We start from the raw sequence: 17,222 nt of genomic DNA on the forward strand, positions 1-17,222 counted from the left end.
GGATATTTTGGTTGCTCGTGCGGTGTTCGTCAGGGCGACCCGCTTGCTCCACTTCTATTTGGCATAGCGGAAGATTTCTTTAGCAGGTGGTTTTCTAAATTGGAAAGGGAGGGTCGTTTCAAGCCTATGATTTACACCAGTCATACACATTTCCCTTCTCACCTGCTTTACGCAGACGATATGCTAGTTTTTGGACAGGCTACTCTGCGCAACATGAAATGTGTTAAAGACTTGTTCATTTTCTATGCTTCCATTTCGGGTCAGGAGGTCAATTGGAATAAATCTGAAGCCTTTTTTGGCAACTCAATCTTTGTAAACAGACGGACGAGACTGGCTGGGACCTTTGGTATCCGTATGGCTTGTCTTCCTTTCAATTATCTAGGTGTGCCACTCTTTCAAGGCGCCCCTCGCGCCCGTTTTCTTCAACCCTTGGCGGATAGGTTCCTTGAGAAGTTCAGTCTTTGGAAAGGAAAATCACTGTCTATGGCGGGCCACCTCACACTGATTAAATCTGCACTGATGGGGGCTTTAGTGCACTCTTTTCTGATCTAGAAATGGCCTTCAGCGCTGCTTGCTAAGGTTAATAAGGCAATCCGCAACTTCCTCTAGACCGGTGTTAGACGAGGTGCCGCGGCCTAATCTCCCGGGCGGACCGGGGGGTAGACACCTCATGGCGACGTAAGTGGTGATTGGCGTCGAAAGCAACCAATCGTGGAATCAAGCTACTCGGCAGGACCGGAGCTCGTAGTATGGAAGAGTCGCCACCCACGAATGGGAAAATGAACACCGATCCCTTGCGGGAGACCGGTGAGGGTTCGAGAAACTTAGGTACGAGCCGAGAAGGCTAGCTCCTTTCCGGAGAAAGGCTACTAGGCACCCCTGTTGGTCCCTGGTAATTAGTTCCAAGGGGGGGTTAGGAACTATTAGTACAATTAAATCAAAGCATCTAAATTTAATTGCCTCTTAACCATGGATGATTTTGTCAAATCAAAATCTTGTGGAAAGGTGTTTCAACAACCCCGACATCACCCGGTTATGAACCACCGGCCTCCTACTCAGCGTGTTAGGCGATAACGGACTAATCGCATATCTCTTTAAGTTTAAAATTCATTTGAAACCTTTTCTTTCTCGTTTTGAAAACCGTTTTGAGCATATATTATTGAAAGCCATTTTGGTAAAGAATCACCCATTTTGCATAAATTTAAAATACATAGGAGAGAGAGGGGGAGAAGAAAGAGTTGGTTTATTCACGGTGTGATTTTAGTTTGTACACTAGTTCTAAGCTAAACTCATTCCCCAAAACGGGTTTATTTACATGGTTCGTACCTTAATCGCCGTTGGAACGATTTAGGTACGTTTCAAAACCCCGTTTAATGACATTCACTCGAATCGCCGTTGGAACGACTCGAGCGTTTGAAAATGTTGAGATAAAAGCTTTAACAGGAAAACGTGATTAAGCATACAAGTCAATTTATTTTGTTCAAAAACCATTTAGGAAAACGATTCAAAAACTCTATTATTTACAATTAAAAGCAATTTTAATTACAAGGTTCGCTTAATCCGTCGTTGGAACGAATTAAGGTTTTAAAACGTGATGTTTTAAGAAATGGTTTAAAAATGACAAGAAAACGTTATTCACACTTCAGGAACATCTAGAAAAGGTTTAATTTAAACCAACCAATTAAACTCTCTTTTTGTGATTTATTTTCCCTTTTTCACTCAATTAACCCTTACTTGAATATAATTGCAACAAATAACAAATTAAACCCAAAATTCACACCACTAAATACATTTTAAAATAGATACATTTTGGATAAAAATGGTATTTACACCTATAGATTAAAAATAAGGTAAAACCTAATACACACTATAGTTATGGGTATGTACCAACAAAAGGAAAATAATACTAGAAATAGTATGCTTATTATCCTAAAAACTTATGAAAATAATGCATAATGTTTATAGATGAGAAAATAGCATTTGACCCAAAAATAGTTTTTACATAAGAAAATAACCTTTAACCCCAAAATAACTATTATAATAAATATATAGAAAATAACTTTCCCAAATATACATTAAACATCAAAATAATACCTATTTATCCTCAAAACATCTACTAATTAATTACCCCAAAATACCCAAGTAAATAACATTCTAAAATAAAACGCAATATAATTCAAATGAATGAAAAAGAAAATATATACATATAGTTTTATTAAATCAAATTAATGAAAAATAATATCCAAACACATTAAATAAATATATGTACAAAGTATTTAAAAATAGCTTGAAAGTATACATTACATAAATATACATATATATATATAAAGGACCAAAAGCCCAAAAGTTGAGAAGGAGGGACCAAAACAGCATTTTTTACATTTCAGCAGATTTACCGACGGAATATCCGTCGGTAAACAGCAATCAGTGACAGAAAAAGAAAAATTACAGAAACAGTCCACAACTTCCAGATTTGTTCAAAGGCTTAAAATTAGATCTATTCTATCGTTTTGGAACTCCGAACTACCCAAAATGGATCATAGTTTATAACGGATGTTCTTAAACGATGTTTTTTATTTAAAACGTTATTTTGAAATTTTTTTAAAAACTTATAATTACAACGTTTTTTTAATACCCGAACTACCTTTGAATCAGATCACGGTTCGTATTGGGATATTAAAACGAGGTTTTTATTTTAAAACAAAACCGAACGTTTATCTAATACGGGATGAAAATAAATAAATATGGGAAATTAAATAAAACGTGACAAATAAATAAATAACTAAATAAATAAAATTATAACATAAAAATAAATAAAGAAAATAAAACAAATAAAATAAATAAAACGAGTATAGTCCTCGGATAATACCTCAAGTTCGGTATTGACGGTTGAAGTCGGTTGATTCCACAGATCGTGCCTTTCTGGTGTTTTTTGTGTTTTTGGTAAAATCTTAACTTTTAGGAAATTCGGAATTTTTAGGAAAAAAAATGTTTTTTCCCAAAAAAAAATCACTTCTCTCTCTAAAATGTTAGAGTAAGAAGTTCCCCTCCCAAAAAGTCCTCCTCCTAATGCATGGGGATCCGTGCCTTATATAGGCACCGGATCCCCGGAAACTTTGGGCGACGCCCGAAGAAAATTGGGCGTCGCCCAAAGTCCGTTGGGCGAACGCCCAACTTTCGTTGGGCGGACGCCCAACATTAGTTGGGCGTTCGCCCGATGATCGTTGGGCGTCCCCCCAACGGCTGCCGGGCGCGCTCGCCCCGCGACCGTCGGGCGTGCGCCTCGCGCTGTCGGGCGTGCGCGCCCCACGATCGTCGAGCGCGCGCTCCGTGCTGTCGGGCATCCGCGCCCAACGGACGTCGAGCGTGTGCCCCGCGCTGCCGGGCGTGCGTCCAACTGTCGTCGGACACTCGGCTGCCGCTAGGCGCTCGCACCACGTCGCTGAGCACTCGCGAGCCATCCACTTGACGACCGCGTCTCACATTAACTTGTCTTTTCTTATTATATATTTTTGTTTTAAAACTTTCGGAATCAACCGCTTCGACCGTTTTGTTTACAGGTTTTCATCACAGGTCCTCCGACTCGGTGTCTACAACCGGAGACAGAGATAACCGCAAAATCATTACAGTGTCCTGGCACACCTGCTACATGTCTGTTGGTAACGGCGGTTTAGGAATAAAAGATGTAGGGCTGTTCAATTACTCTTTAATCGGGAAACTGAGCTGGGATTTAACCCTTGGGAAACTCTTTATCCCTAAGTTGCTTCGTCTGCGGTTGTTAACAGCTTCGGGACTCTCAAAGAGACACGTTTCGAACTCATCCATTTGGGCATCCACTAGGCCAATTTTTGAGGGCATTAACAAGGACATTTTGTGGTGGTTTGGTGATCACTCGGAGTTGAATTTTTGGACGGATGGTTGGATAACCCCCTCCATCGCTAACCAGCTGGATATTTCGCTCTGTAATCAGAAACAGCTTTATGAAGCGGTTCAGAACTATAGAAACGACAATGAATGGATCAATATTGACCATTTTTCGGAATCAGTTCAACAAAACATTCAGCAGGTTAAACAGGGGAAGGATGGTGACGACACCTGCATATGGACAAAGACGGACTCCGGCATTCTCATTGCTCGCAACCTTTATGAGTCGCTCTGCACATCCGAAACGGTCACTTGGCACCATTTCATCTGGAATCCAACCATCCCGCCCCGCCGCTCAATGGTCTGCTGGCTGTTGATAAAGCGTAAGTTGGCGTCTCAAGTAAATCTCCAGCGTCGCGGCGCATCTTAGCATCTTGCTGTGAACTTTGCAAATCCCAAATTGAGAGCCTGGATCACTTGTTCGTGACCTGCTGTTTTGCAAGGAATTTATGGTTGCTGGTTTTTGACCTGTTCTCAGTTACGGTGGAAGCTGCTGCCACCTTTCCTGCGCTATTCAATCACTTACGCGAGGTGAGGATCGGTAAACAGGTAAGAAGAATGTGGCAAGGGGCAATTGTCACTTGTGTTTGGTTTATATGGCACACCAGAAACAGGGCCATTTTTAAGGAAGAGCTTCCTTCAATCCAAATGTTAAAATTCACGCTGCACCGGTTTGTCCGTGAGCTGGAATCGAATGCCGGTTATAGTATCAGACCCCCACCGGAGCCAAACTTCAGGTTGGTTCATTGGCTCCCCCCTCCTCCAGGCTGGACAAAAGTTAACACTGACGGAGCGATATCAGGCGCTCATGGAACGGCAGGCGCTGGTGGGATTTTTCGGAACTCAAGAGGCTTCGTAAAGGGCTGCTTTGCATTCAATATTCCTGCCTCTTACGCTCACATCGCAGAATTAAAGGCCATTATATTTGCTATTGAATCAGCCTGGGAACGGGAATGGACGAACCTTTGGATTGAATCTGACTCGTCCTACGCAGTTACAATGCTCTCAAGTAAGTCAAAAAACGTACCATGGCTAATCCGACAGGACTGGCTAAGTTGTCTGGACCGCTGTGCTTTGATGAACTGTCAGATTTCTCACATCTATAGAGAAGGAAATCAAGCTGCTGACTGCTAGGGATGTAAACGGGGCAGGGCGGGGTGGGGCGGGGATTTGGTTTCCCATCCCCGTCCCCGCCAACTAAACGGGGGACAAAACTGTCCCCATCCCCGCCCCACGGGGAAACCGTGGGTACGGGGAATCCCCGTTTACCCATTTAGTCCTAAAAAAATACCAAATTGAAATGTTGTCTTCCCCATCTAAAATCTTCAAATTCCCATCACTGCTTATTGTTAAATAAACATTAGTAAATGCTGAAATTTTTGTCTTGAATCACATTTTTTGCAAGACAATAATTTATTAAAATATATTAGAACTTTCAACGTTCATTTTTTTTTTGGTAAGTCTGTATGCCAAAAACTATATATTTAGACTTTAGAAATTAAAATCATACAGCCTTCAATTATTATTTTCATGTTCAATAATTTTATGTTTGATAATAAACACACCTTACATATTCATCATGTTGTAGAATGGGTCCAAATGGTTAAAGACATTGATTTAATTCCTATATAAACGGGGATTAATCGGGGATTTAACGGTACGGGTACGGGGATCCCCGCGGGACGGGGATACCGTTTCCCGGCCCCGCCCCGTACCCCGCTACGGGGACCATATTGGTCCCCGTCCCCGTCCCTGCCAAAAAAACGGGGCGGGGAATCCCCGCCCCGTCGGGGCGGGGCCCCGACGGGTACGGGTATTCCCTGCCCCAGTTGCATCCCTACTGACAGCCTTGCAAACTTTGGAAAATCTTCTGTAGATATCACTTGGTGGAGCGCAGCTCCTCCATTTTGCAATTCTTTTATTTTTGATGATCGATGTAACATAGCTCATATTCGTATTCTTTAACTCTCCCTTTGTAATTCTTTCTATTTTTTAATAATATTCGGGTTGACTGGGGTTTTCGGGGGTGCCGACCTAGTCGGGATGTCTGGAGCCTCGGCCGCGTCCCAGCTTTTCATTGAAAAAAAAATCTACTTGCACAACCCACAAACACAATACTAGTATATATTAGATTGAGACCTTTGCATTGCATATATTAGATTTAGACCATTGCATTACAGTTATGATTTCAGTATTGAATATAAATTGCAAATAATAGTAAAAATCTTTTTATAAGTTAAACGTAATTAAGATTGTAATTGAAATATATGAATAATTAAAGACATTATTTCATTTCTTAAAATTTAGATTCTGTGCTTGTTAATTCTAATGATTTTTGAAATGAAGTGATCACAATGAACGGATTAATCACTTCGCACCTGAATGCCCACTAATCTTGAAGCACGTACAAATTGTTTCACAGATATAACGAGGTATATAGCTCCCCAATTAAGCAATATGTAATGTTTAACACACCTCCTCATGCCGAATTCATTTCGTGTTTGATGCTAATATCAGCGCGATGGCCAACATTGAATGTCACAGCTCTAATATCATGTAAACAAAAGCCTAACTCACTTCAAAAGATACCTTAAAAGAAAAAGATTGACTCACGCAAATAAAGAGGCGTATAGCTCCGTAATTAAACAATATAGGATGTTTAACATCTCACTTCCGTTAAAATACCTCAAAGTTAAATGCTACAATCTGTTTAAACTTCTTCATTTGGGGTGCTAAATGTTAGTTGGTAATAATTTTTCACTTAATATTAATATATATAAAAATCAATAATACAAAAGTAATTAAACTAAGAGCAGATTTTTGGAATTTTTGAATAAATAATTAAATTAGCTATATATATAATTTATTGAGATTCCTATTTGTTGGATTTTATTCATTTTATTTTCTTATTAGAACGTTAAGATCAATTTACTTTGAACTTTGTGAAATCAACCCACCATATCAGAAGGTGAACCTAATTTCAAGCTTGATAACATTAGGATATTATCATAAGGACCAAAAGGGGTAATTACCTTAAGATATGCCACGTAGCAAAGGAAGCCGTCTGGCGGATCATCCTAGATCAGCTCTAAGAGATCCGTCGGCGGATCTCTTAGGCGAATCTCTCCATTTACCTAGATAACGGCTGGCCGCCGTCTCGGCCATAAATGATTATTAAATGAATCATTAAATAGTCTCAAACCGCCATTAAATGAGCATTAATGGAGGCTTTCTAGTTACCTAGGGGTTACGAATTCCTCAACTATATATAGCCTACCTTTCCATGCTATCAAGGTACACTTACTTTTATATTCTCTAAGCTTCGTCAATATAGTTTATTCTCCCTATATTCTACTGACTTTGGCATCGGAGTGTCCCCGGCCGATCCCAACGGCGCCTCACAGGGACGTGATCCGATCAGAAGTTTCTCTTGTGTTATCAATTGGTGCGGTGAACGTGGAATCCTTGATCAAATAAAGGATTTTTTCGTTCACAGTGAAACATCATGACCGATGAAGGACCAAATCCCTCCTCTGGGATTGAATCACCGATAATTACACCATCTAGTGCTGGACGCATAAGCACAACTGCTCCTACAATAAATATTGATGGAAATATGCCCACTGCCTCTTTCATCGATATGTGTGTTCAGGATATTGAGGCACGATATGGGCTTGAGATAGGGAACCGCCTACGGGCATCCATGACTATCCCTCCGCGTTGGAGTACAATATCTACGACATCTGTCTCATCCTTACCTCCTTTAAACTTTGGTCTGGGACCGGGTGCCCATGGCTCTTCATTCCTTCAAGCTCATAATATTGATTCCATAATAACCACTACGGCACCAGGTGGCGGACGACAGGTTAACAGGGAGTTATTTCCTAGCGAGGGAAGTCGAAGGAATGATACGGTCCCTCCTGGCGGATCGGGGGTTCCAAGGTTTAGTCTCGATGGACCAAATGTACCCAGGCGTCCGCGGACAAATTCGTCTCTTGGCGGATTCAAGGAGCCCATGCGTAAAAAGCATAAAAAGAATAAAAATAAGCGAGCAGGATCCCCACGCCGTGGCAGATCTCCTCCATCTACTGGTCGTAGAAGAAGTAAAAGGCCAGAAATAACATCTCATATAGGTGGACCACCACCGCATCCATCTTCGGGAACTGTTGGACACACCTCGTCAGGAGGCCAGCAAGGAGGAAATGGTCCAACTCCACCAGGCAGAGGAGGTAGTGGAGGAGATGGGGGAGGAAGGGGAGGGAACGGACGTGGTAATGCAGGAAGACATTCGCCATCAGATCCATCGTCTGAGTCAAGTTCTTCTTCTTCTTCTCCAAGTAGATCGCCACGAAGGGGTCGCCCCAGGGCGGATCCGAAGAATTTTGATGATAGGGTGAGGGCCCTAGTACTCCAAATGAACGAAGAAAATGCTAGGCATAATCCATTCGCCAATAGGGATTCGCCTTTTGCAGCCTGGATCGAGGCAGAGGAAACCGACAAAGCTTTCAAGATTCCCAACCTTGCGATATACACAGGCAAAGATAATCCGGAGGCTCATATTCGAAAATATCGAATCCTAGCCAGACTCAATAGAGCTACTGAACCCGTGCTTTGCAAAATGTTTGTCACCACACTAGGAGGTCCAGCTTATTTGTGGTTTCAATCTTTACCTCCAGGCTCAATAAACAGCTTTGATCAATTGAGCAGGGAATTTTGTGCAAAATTTGCTGGATGCATCCCTGCAGTGGTGAAATCCGGAAAGCTTTTCGAATTAAAGCAAAAGGCGAATGAGCCCCTCCGAGATTATGTGGACACTTTCAACCAGTTGTGTATACAAATAGTTGATGTCGATATCTCTGTAGCTGTGGAATGTTTCGTGAGAAACACTACATGTAAAAGTTTACAAGAGGACCTCATCCGCAAGAAGCCTACCAGCATGGCAGAGTTGATGGAGCGTTGCAAAGACTTTATAGAGGTTGACGATATTCGCCGAGGTTCTCCATCATCGCCAAAAAAAGACAAAGGCGAATCTCGTCCCCGAGATCGGGACAGAGACAAACGTCAAGATTCTTCTTCTCGGAGCAAACGAAGGGATTCTAGGAACAAATCGACGTTTGTCACTTCCTTCACACCTCTAAATGCTTCTAAGAGCGAGGTTCTTATGTGGATCGAGAATAGTCAACACAAATGGAGCATTTCATACCCCGAGCCAAAAGGAGGGGAGTACACCAATAAAGGAAAGAATCCTAAAAATTATTGCAAGTATCACAGGAAAAATGGCCATGATACAGACGCTTGCTGGGAGTTAGCTCGAGAAATTGAGCGACTCATTAAAAGAGGAAAGTTGGATCGGTTCATCCAAACAGAAGGAAAGGAAGATGATAGATCCAAGGAGGACCCAAAGAAGAAAGGAAAGGGTACCATCAATGTCATAGCAGGCGGACCTGGCTATCAGCCAGTATTGAAAAAGGCGAAGACAACCACCCTTGATAGGACATCGCTAAACCGCCCCTTCTCGGATGCGGGTCCTAAGATTTTACCCCATGCGGACGCACTGGTCGTCACTATGACGGTCGAAGGTTGGGAGATGAAGAGGGTAATGATCGATACGGGAAGTTCATGTAATGTCATTACCCGAGGAGCATTCGCCAGACTCCGGATTGATCCCGTCCAGGTGGAGCCAACGGTGGTTGACATTTTGGGAGTGACAGGTCATACCATTCAAACGAAAGGCCAAGTAACTTTGGATTGTGAGCTTGCTGATAATGATCAAGTTTGGAGAGGAGATTTGGAGTTCTCGATCTTGGATGGACAATTAGCTTATAACATTATCCTTGGACGACCTTTTATCTCCGAAGTTTTCGCCATTTGACACTTTACATTCCCACGGTCAAGGGAGGTGTGATGGTCAAAGGTTGTCAAAAGGTAGCCCAAGAAACATATACGGCATCCTTAACGATTCGCCCTCAATCTAAAGAAGAAGATGAGGAAGAGCGTGTCACAATGGCCCTAGGTGAAACCGAAATGTACTTTGTGGCAGAAGAGAAGTAGGTGCGAATAGCTAAGGGGCTACAAGGCAAGATCCGGGATGCGATCACCAAAGTACTTTGTGAAGCTGAAGATGTCTTTGCATGGAAGGACGAAGTTCTCCCGGGAATCAGCCCAGATGTGATCACCCACAAGCTTAACATCGATAAAGATGCAGTTCCTGTGGCTCAGAAGCGGAGAAATCATGGTCCAGAAAGGCAAAAAGCGATAGAAGAAGAAATCGCCAAGCTCCAAAAGGCGGATGCCATTGAGGAAGTACTTTACACTCAGTGGTAGGCGAACGTAGTGCTAGTCAAGAAAGCTGGCGGATCTTACCGCATGTGCATTGACTTTACGGATCTCAATAAAGCTTGCCCTAAGGATAATTATCCTTTGCCATGCATAGACATGCTTGTAGATGGAACGGCTGGTCACGCAATGTATTCATTTACTGACGTAAAGTCAAGTTATCATCAAATCCCGATGGAGCCCTCAGATAGGATCAAGACCTCGTTCGTAACTCATCAAGCGACTTATTGTTTTAAAGTCATGCCCTTCGGGCTCAAAAACGCAGGAGCTACCTATCAGAGGATGATGAACAAGATATTTGCAGATAGTAAGACTGATAATTATTCTGTCTATGTAGATGACATGATCATTAAAAGTACAACTGTGGAGAAGCATGCAGAGGATATAAGGGGGGTACTGGATGTACTTCGCCACCACAACATCAAGTTGAATCCAGAGAAATGCACTTTCGGGGCAACATATGGCAAATTTCTAGGGTTCATGATTAGCGAAAGAGGAATTAGCCCAAATCCTGACAAAGTCAAAGTAGTCCTAGAAATGCAACCTCCTAGGAATATCAGAGAAGTACAACGCCTCAATGGGCGTATCATAGCCTTGGGCAGGTTTATCTCTTGCTCAGCTCGTAGATGTCAGCCTTTTTTCGAAGTTATCAAGGGACAAAAGGCGTTTGAGTGGAATGAAGATTGCCAAAATGCATTCGAAGGAATCAAGCGGTTTCTTACAGAGCCACCTATGATGAGTCGACCTTTGAAGGGGGAGGATCTATACATATACGTGTCAGTTACGGATAAAGCCGTATGCACAGTCATGGTGCGAGAAGAAGATGGCCAACAATTCCCCATTTATTACGTGAGTAAGGTTTTGAAAGATGCTGAAACCAGATATTCGAAGTTGGACAAAATGGCACTGGCTGTCGTAACCACGGCAATTCGCCTTAGGCCATACTTTCAGGCGCACACCATGATAGTTCGAACCCATATACCGATGAGAAAGGTATTACAGAAGCCGGACACTTCGGGAAGGTTGATGGAATGGGTGATTCGCCTGGGCGAATTCGATGTAAGGTATGAAAGCAGGTCGTCTTTGAAAAGTCAGGTCCTGGCGGACTTCGTGAATGAATTCACTGACGAGGGGATATCTCATCCCAAGCCTCCATTAGAAGAGTGGTCGATGTATACCGATGGAGCTTCCTCTGCAGATGGAGCTGGTGTAGGAGTTGTGATCAAAGGTCCCCACTATATAAGATTGCGATACGCAGCAAAGTTAAATTTCCATGCTACTAATAACGCTGCTGAGTACGAGGCTCTTATATTGGGCTTACGCCTACTTCAAGAAATCACCCCGGAACAGATCGTGATATACAACGATTCTAAACTAATGGTCAACCAGGTGATCAAGAATTACGAGGTGAAGGACGAGGTTCTAGCCAAGTATGTAGCAGAAGTCAAAAAGATTCTAGATAACCTTGAAGCTAAAGAAACTAAGTGGGAATTGGTTCACATACCAAGGGAATCCAATACAAAGGCTGATCAATTGGCCAAAATGGCTTCTTGTGAAGTAAACTGGGCGGATCCAGATTGTCCCTTCGAGGTAAAAATGGCTCCAGCATTCGCTGCTAAAGAAGTGTCCGTACTCACAATGGTGGAAGATGATTGGAGGACAGTCATCCGCCAATATCTACTAAATGGAACATTACCTGAAGACAAGGAAGAGGCGAAGAGGATTGTCAGGAGATCAGCTTACTTTTCCTTGATCAATGATGGTCTTTACAGAAAATCCTTTAGTCATCCTTGGCTAAAATGCATTCTACCAGAAGAAGGGCAGCAGATCCTCAAGGAGCTGCATGAAGGATCTTATGGGTCGCATGAAGCATCCGCCACGATCTTGAGGAAATCCAGGATAGCAGGTTTCTACTGGCCCACAGCTGAGTTAGATGCCCAAAGTTTGGTGGAATCTTGTCACAGTTGTCAGATTCATGCGAATGAGTCACACACTATCAAGCACATTCAGAGACCAATTATTGAAGGTCGTCCGTTCGCCCTTTGGGGAATAGACATCGTTGGCCCGTTCCCTCCAACTCGTCGGCAAAAGAGGTATGTAATAGTAGCAGTGGACCATTTCACCAAATGGGTAGAAGCCGAGGCCGTTTCCTCCATTACAGTAGAACATATAGTGGAGTTTGTCAAGGATAACATCGTAGGAAGATATGGCATTCCACATACCATCATCACTGACAACGGGACACAGTTTAACTGTGGCAAATTCAAAGCTTTTTGTGAGGGATTGGGCATCCTGAACAGATTCGCCTCCGTTTATTATCCCCAGTCCAATGGAATGACCGAAGTGACCAATCGAACGATTGTAAAAGGGATAAAAAAGAGGTTGGGTGAACACGACAAAAAATGGGCGGACCAGCTTACAAGTGTTTTGTGGGCCTATCGCACCACCCCAAGAACTGCTACGGGTGAAACGCCATTCGCCCTTTCTCATGGAGTGGAAGCCGTAATCCCCGTTGAAATACAAGTCCCCAGTGATCGAGTGGCCTTTTACTGTGAAAAAGACAACGATAAGCGATTAAGGGAGCGTCTGGATCAGGTTGAGGATCGCAGGAATCAATCCTATGTACGCATGGCAGCATATAAACAGTGGATCGCATCCTATCATGATAAAAATGCCAAGCTTGTGGATCTAAAGATAGGAGATCTTGTGCTTCGCAAGGCTGATAAAGTCCAATCTCGAGAAGACAAGGGCAAGTTGGGGATCAATTGGATAGGTCCATACCAGATAGTGGAGAAGGTGGGACCAGCCACATTCAAAATACAAGATACGGAGGGCAACACCTTGCCACGCACCTGGAACCTCCAAAATCTCCGCAAATACTTTGTTAGAAAATAAAGTGTGGTCTTGAGTACTCTTTTTCCTTTAACAAGCTTTTTCCCATGGGGTTTTTCTTGTTAAAGGTTTTGACGAGGCTCATCTATAAAAGACCTGTCCGATGTAATAAGGTGTTCATCCTATTAATAAATATCATTGGTTTTATTATTCATGTTCTTTTTATAATTTACTGCTGCAATATCAATATTCCAGTCTTAAAAAGAAAGGGGAGGCACCCAATGTTCTCCACATTCGCAATATATCGCTATTTTAAAGCACATAAGAGGATCAATCTTATGGGCGGATCCGTCTCTGGGCGGATCCCAATCTTCAATAAGAGTTAAAACGATCCTTGGACGCGAGGTCTTTACACTCTCTTATCCTTTTCAAAAAGGAATTCACAAGTCCTACGGGCGGCTCACTTCACCTCAAAGATAGGTAGCAAGTTGAACCCCTGGGCAGCTTTACTTCCTCTAAAGAAGGAATAGAACAGCTCCAAACCTTCACAAAGGTTCATATAATGAAGTATGGCTGGCCACCTACTTCAAAGGGACAAAAATCCTAAACATACTCACATTAAAAAACACTGTCCTGCGCAAGGATAGAAGTAGCATAATGTTTATACATAGCAATGTTTGGAATTATGCTTGAAAAGTTTTTACAAAAACTTGTTAACTAAATGATAATAGGGGCATCTTCTTTTGTGCTTCCTTCGCCCCCAACGCTCACTTGAGGGTCTTTCTTCTCCACAGTCAGGGATCCGCCTTCAAGAGATACTTCCTTATCCCCTTTTTGTTCAGAATCAGCTTTGGACGGCATCTCCTGGAGGTCATCCAGCGCAACTGTGGTAGAAGGTTTGACGTCCGGCAGGGTTCCCTTCATCCATTTTCGCACATAGTTGCGAAGGTACTCCTTGGCATTGGGCATCTTCTTGAACCTTGCCACGTCTTCCGGTTCGGGGACAGCGAACTCAGGATCTGTGAAATCAACTTCAGGATGGGATAAAGAGAAGTACGCCATAAGCATCTCTCCATAAAAGAAGGCTTGTTCGCCCGCTGTGTATTCCGCTTCCCCAAGAGCATCTTCATGGCTTTTAGCATCAGAAGCTATTTTTGCCTTCAGGTTTTGTATCTCCTCGTCTCGGAGGACTAAAGCAGCGGTAGCGGAGGCTAGGTTCGCGTTAGCAGTAGCAATAGTGGAATTGGCATTTGCTATCTCTTTCTCTAGCTTTTCAATAGTTGCCCTATTCGCCACATTCTGAAGAACTCCATTCTCCAGAGTGCGCAAACGAGCATACAGCTGAGAAAAAACAAAAGGATTTAGCCTAAGAACGAAACAAATCATCACATTCTTTTAAAAACTCACCGAAAGAAGCTCAGACTTTCCCTTATGGACGTGGATCGATTCAGGAATTTGGTCATAATCCTTTTGTACTTCTCCCACCTGTCCTAAAGCTTCGTCCAGGTCATTTAAGAGAGATTCATTCTCAAAAGTTCCTTGAACCCCAAACTTGGCGGACCAATATCCGTCGATATCAGGCTTCGCCATCTGCTTAAACAGGAAAAAATCATACGCCGCTTTAAAATCAGATGAGCAGGAAACAAAATCAAGAGACTAATTACCTGAGCCACTTTCTCAGTAGGTTTGGCGGATTTAATCGCGTCCGCCATTATCTTGGTACTCCCAACATTATTGGGCCGCCTCTTCTTCAGCGGCGGATCGATAGCCATCTCCATAGGGCGTTTGCCCGTATCAGGTTGAGGGTTAGCAGCCTGATTTTTCTTGCGGGCTTCCTCCTCTTGAAACATCCTGCGCGTCTCTGCAAGAGCACGATTTGCCTTAGACACACCCCTGTCAAAGAAGATATCAGAATAATTAAAGCTCCTGAATTATACAAAGTACCTTGATCAAACTGAGTAATTTTTGAATAAATGAATTGATCCTCCACTCGGCGGATCAGAGGAATGTCACTCATCATGAAGGCTAAGGCATCCGCATACGTCCATGCATCCGCCTTAATTTGCTTCATGAGATCCGCCACCTTTTCATCACTATGTGTTAAGATTCGCTTATCGCCCGCCATGTGTAGCGGACGAGAATTCCAGACAGAAGGAAAACCTAACGGGTCATCCTCCTTTATCTTCACGTAGAAAAAACTCTCGTCCCAACTATGAACGTTGGACATTTTGTCGTAAAAGGGCGAATAAACACCAAATTTAGCAAATGTAAGATAAGACTCCGACTTCCTCCTGGAGGGTTTGTGAAAAGCTCTAAAGATTCGGCCATTATACACTACAACTAAATTTGACGCAAGATAACAATCTAACGCCATGTCAAGCCAGCCGTTGGGGTGTAGCTGGCTGACGGCGATGTCAAAATACGAGAGGATATCCGCCAACATCTGAGGAAGAGGAAGGCGAAATCCTCTCTCAATATGACTACAAAATACAGTAAAGAAGCCCACCGGCGGATTGGAGGGGCGTTGATGAGAAGCTGGGAGTTGGGTTTCGTAATTTTTGATCCACGGAAAGCGATCCGATAGACTCGCCAAATCCGTGGCACTCATACGAGACGAAGTAGACTCCGCTCGAGGATTCTTTTTTCTAACAGGAACAGAAGAAGAGGCCATTAAACCCAGAAACCGGTTACGGGCACCGGTCGGGGTAAAACCGGAAAAGAAAGATGGGTTTCCGGTGGAACGAGTCTGGTAAGGGTTACGCGCCGAGTTATTGAACTCAGTTGAACCAGAATTAATCTCGCCGACAGAAGATTGGGAGTTTTCCGACGAGGATGTGGTCCAACTAAAATCTAGTTCAATCTTGGGAGAAGGCGTCGAATTAAAGAGTTCGGAAGTTGACCCAGAGGATGAAGATGAACTTCTAAACATTCAGAATAAAAGAAAAAGCACTTACATGGAAATGTAGAAGCTTGAGTAGGATCTTTGAAGTTTCTGAGGAAAAGCTTCGAAAACGGGAGGAGATGGAAAATGAGAAAGGAAGAGAAACTTCGGAAGATGAAAGATGGTTTTTGAAACATTCCTAGGACCGTGTGCTATTACACGTGTCGATCATCAAAGGACGTTGAACAGAGTGCACATTAAATGCGGAAGCATAAGACGGCGCGCAGAAGTCCAAAAGCCCTAAAGGACTTTAAAGGCATTTTTGGGGGGGCTTCTGATAACATTAGGATATTATCATAAGGACCAAAAGGGGTAATTACCTTAAGATATGCCACGTAGCAAAGGAAGCCGTCTGGCGGATTATCTTAGATCAGCTCTAAGAGATCCGTCGGCGGATCTCTTAGGCGAATCTCTCCATTTACCTAGATAACGGCTGGCCGCCGTCTCGGCCATAAATGATTATTAAATGAATCATTAAATAGTCTCAAACCGCCATTAAATGAGCATTAATGGAGGCTTTCTAGTTACCTAGGGGTTACGAATTCCTCAACTATATATAGCCTACCTTTCCATGCTATCAAGGTACACTTACTTTTATATTCTCTAAGCTTCGTCAATATAGTTTACTCTCCCTATATTCTACTGACTTTGGCATCAGAGTGTCCCCGGCCGATCCCAACGGCGCCTCACAGGGACGTGATCCGATCAGAAGTTTCTCTTGTGTTATCAAAGCTCAAGTCTGTATTTTCCTACATCACGATTGGTTCGATAGTCGGTTACATAAAAGTTTGGTTCGATTCGGTTTGGTTCAGCTCGATTATAAATGAACCGCTCGCGAACACAATTTAGAGGTTGGATTCGTAAATGAGCCGAGTTTGAGCATGACAAAGCTCGCGAGAAGACTTAGTTATGGATTGGTGAAAAATAAGTTCATGAACAAGCTCCATTGTAATGTTCACACAGTTTCGATTGATGTCCGTGAACAAGCTCGTGAATAAGCTCATAGATAATATCGAATATTATTTATATTTAATAATATAATTTAATATATGCCCCATTACAAAATTCTTTTATTTGATATCATAGCAAATATAAATTACCTTATTAGGAGGATAGGGAAGGGATTTCGGGTTTTTTTTCTGAATCATCATCAGATAAACGAGCAACTCATGAACACACTAGCTTATAA

This window comes from Euphorbia lathyris, chromosome 7 (genome assembly GCF_963576675.1).
Source record: "Euphorbia lathyris chromosome 7, ddEupLath1.1, whole genome shotgun sequence".
NCBI lineage: Eukaryota > Viridiplantae > Streptophyta > Magnoliopsida > Malpighiales > Euphorbiaceae > Euphorbia > Euphorbia lathyris.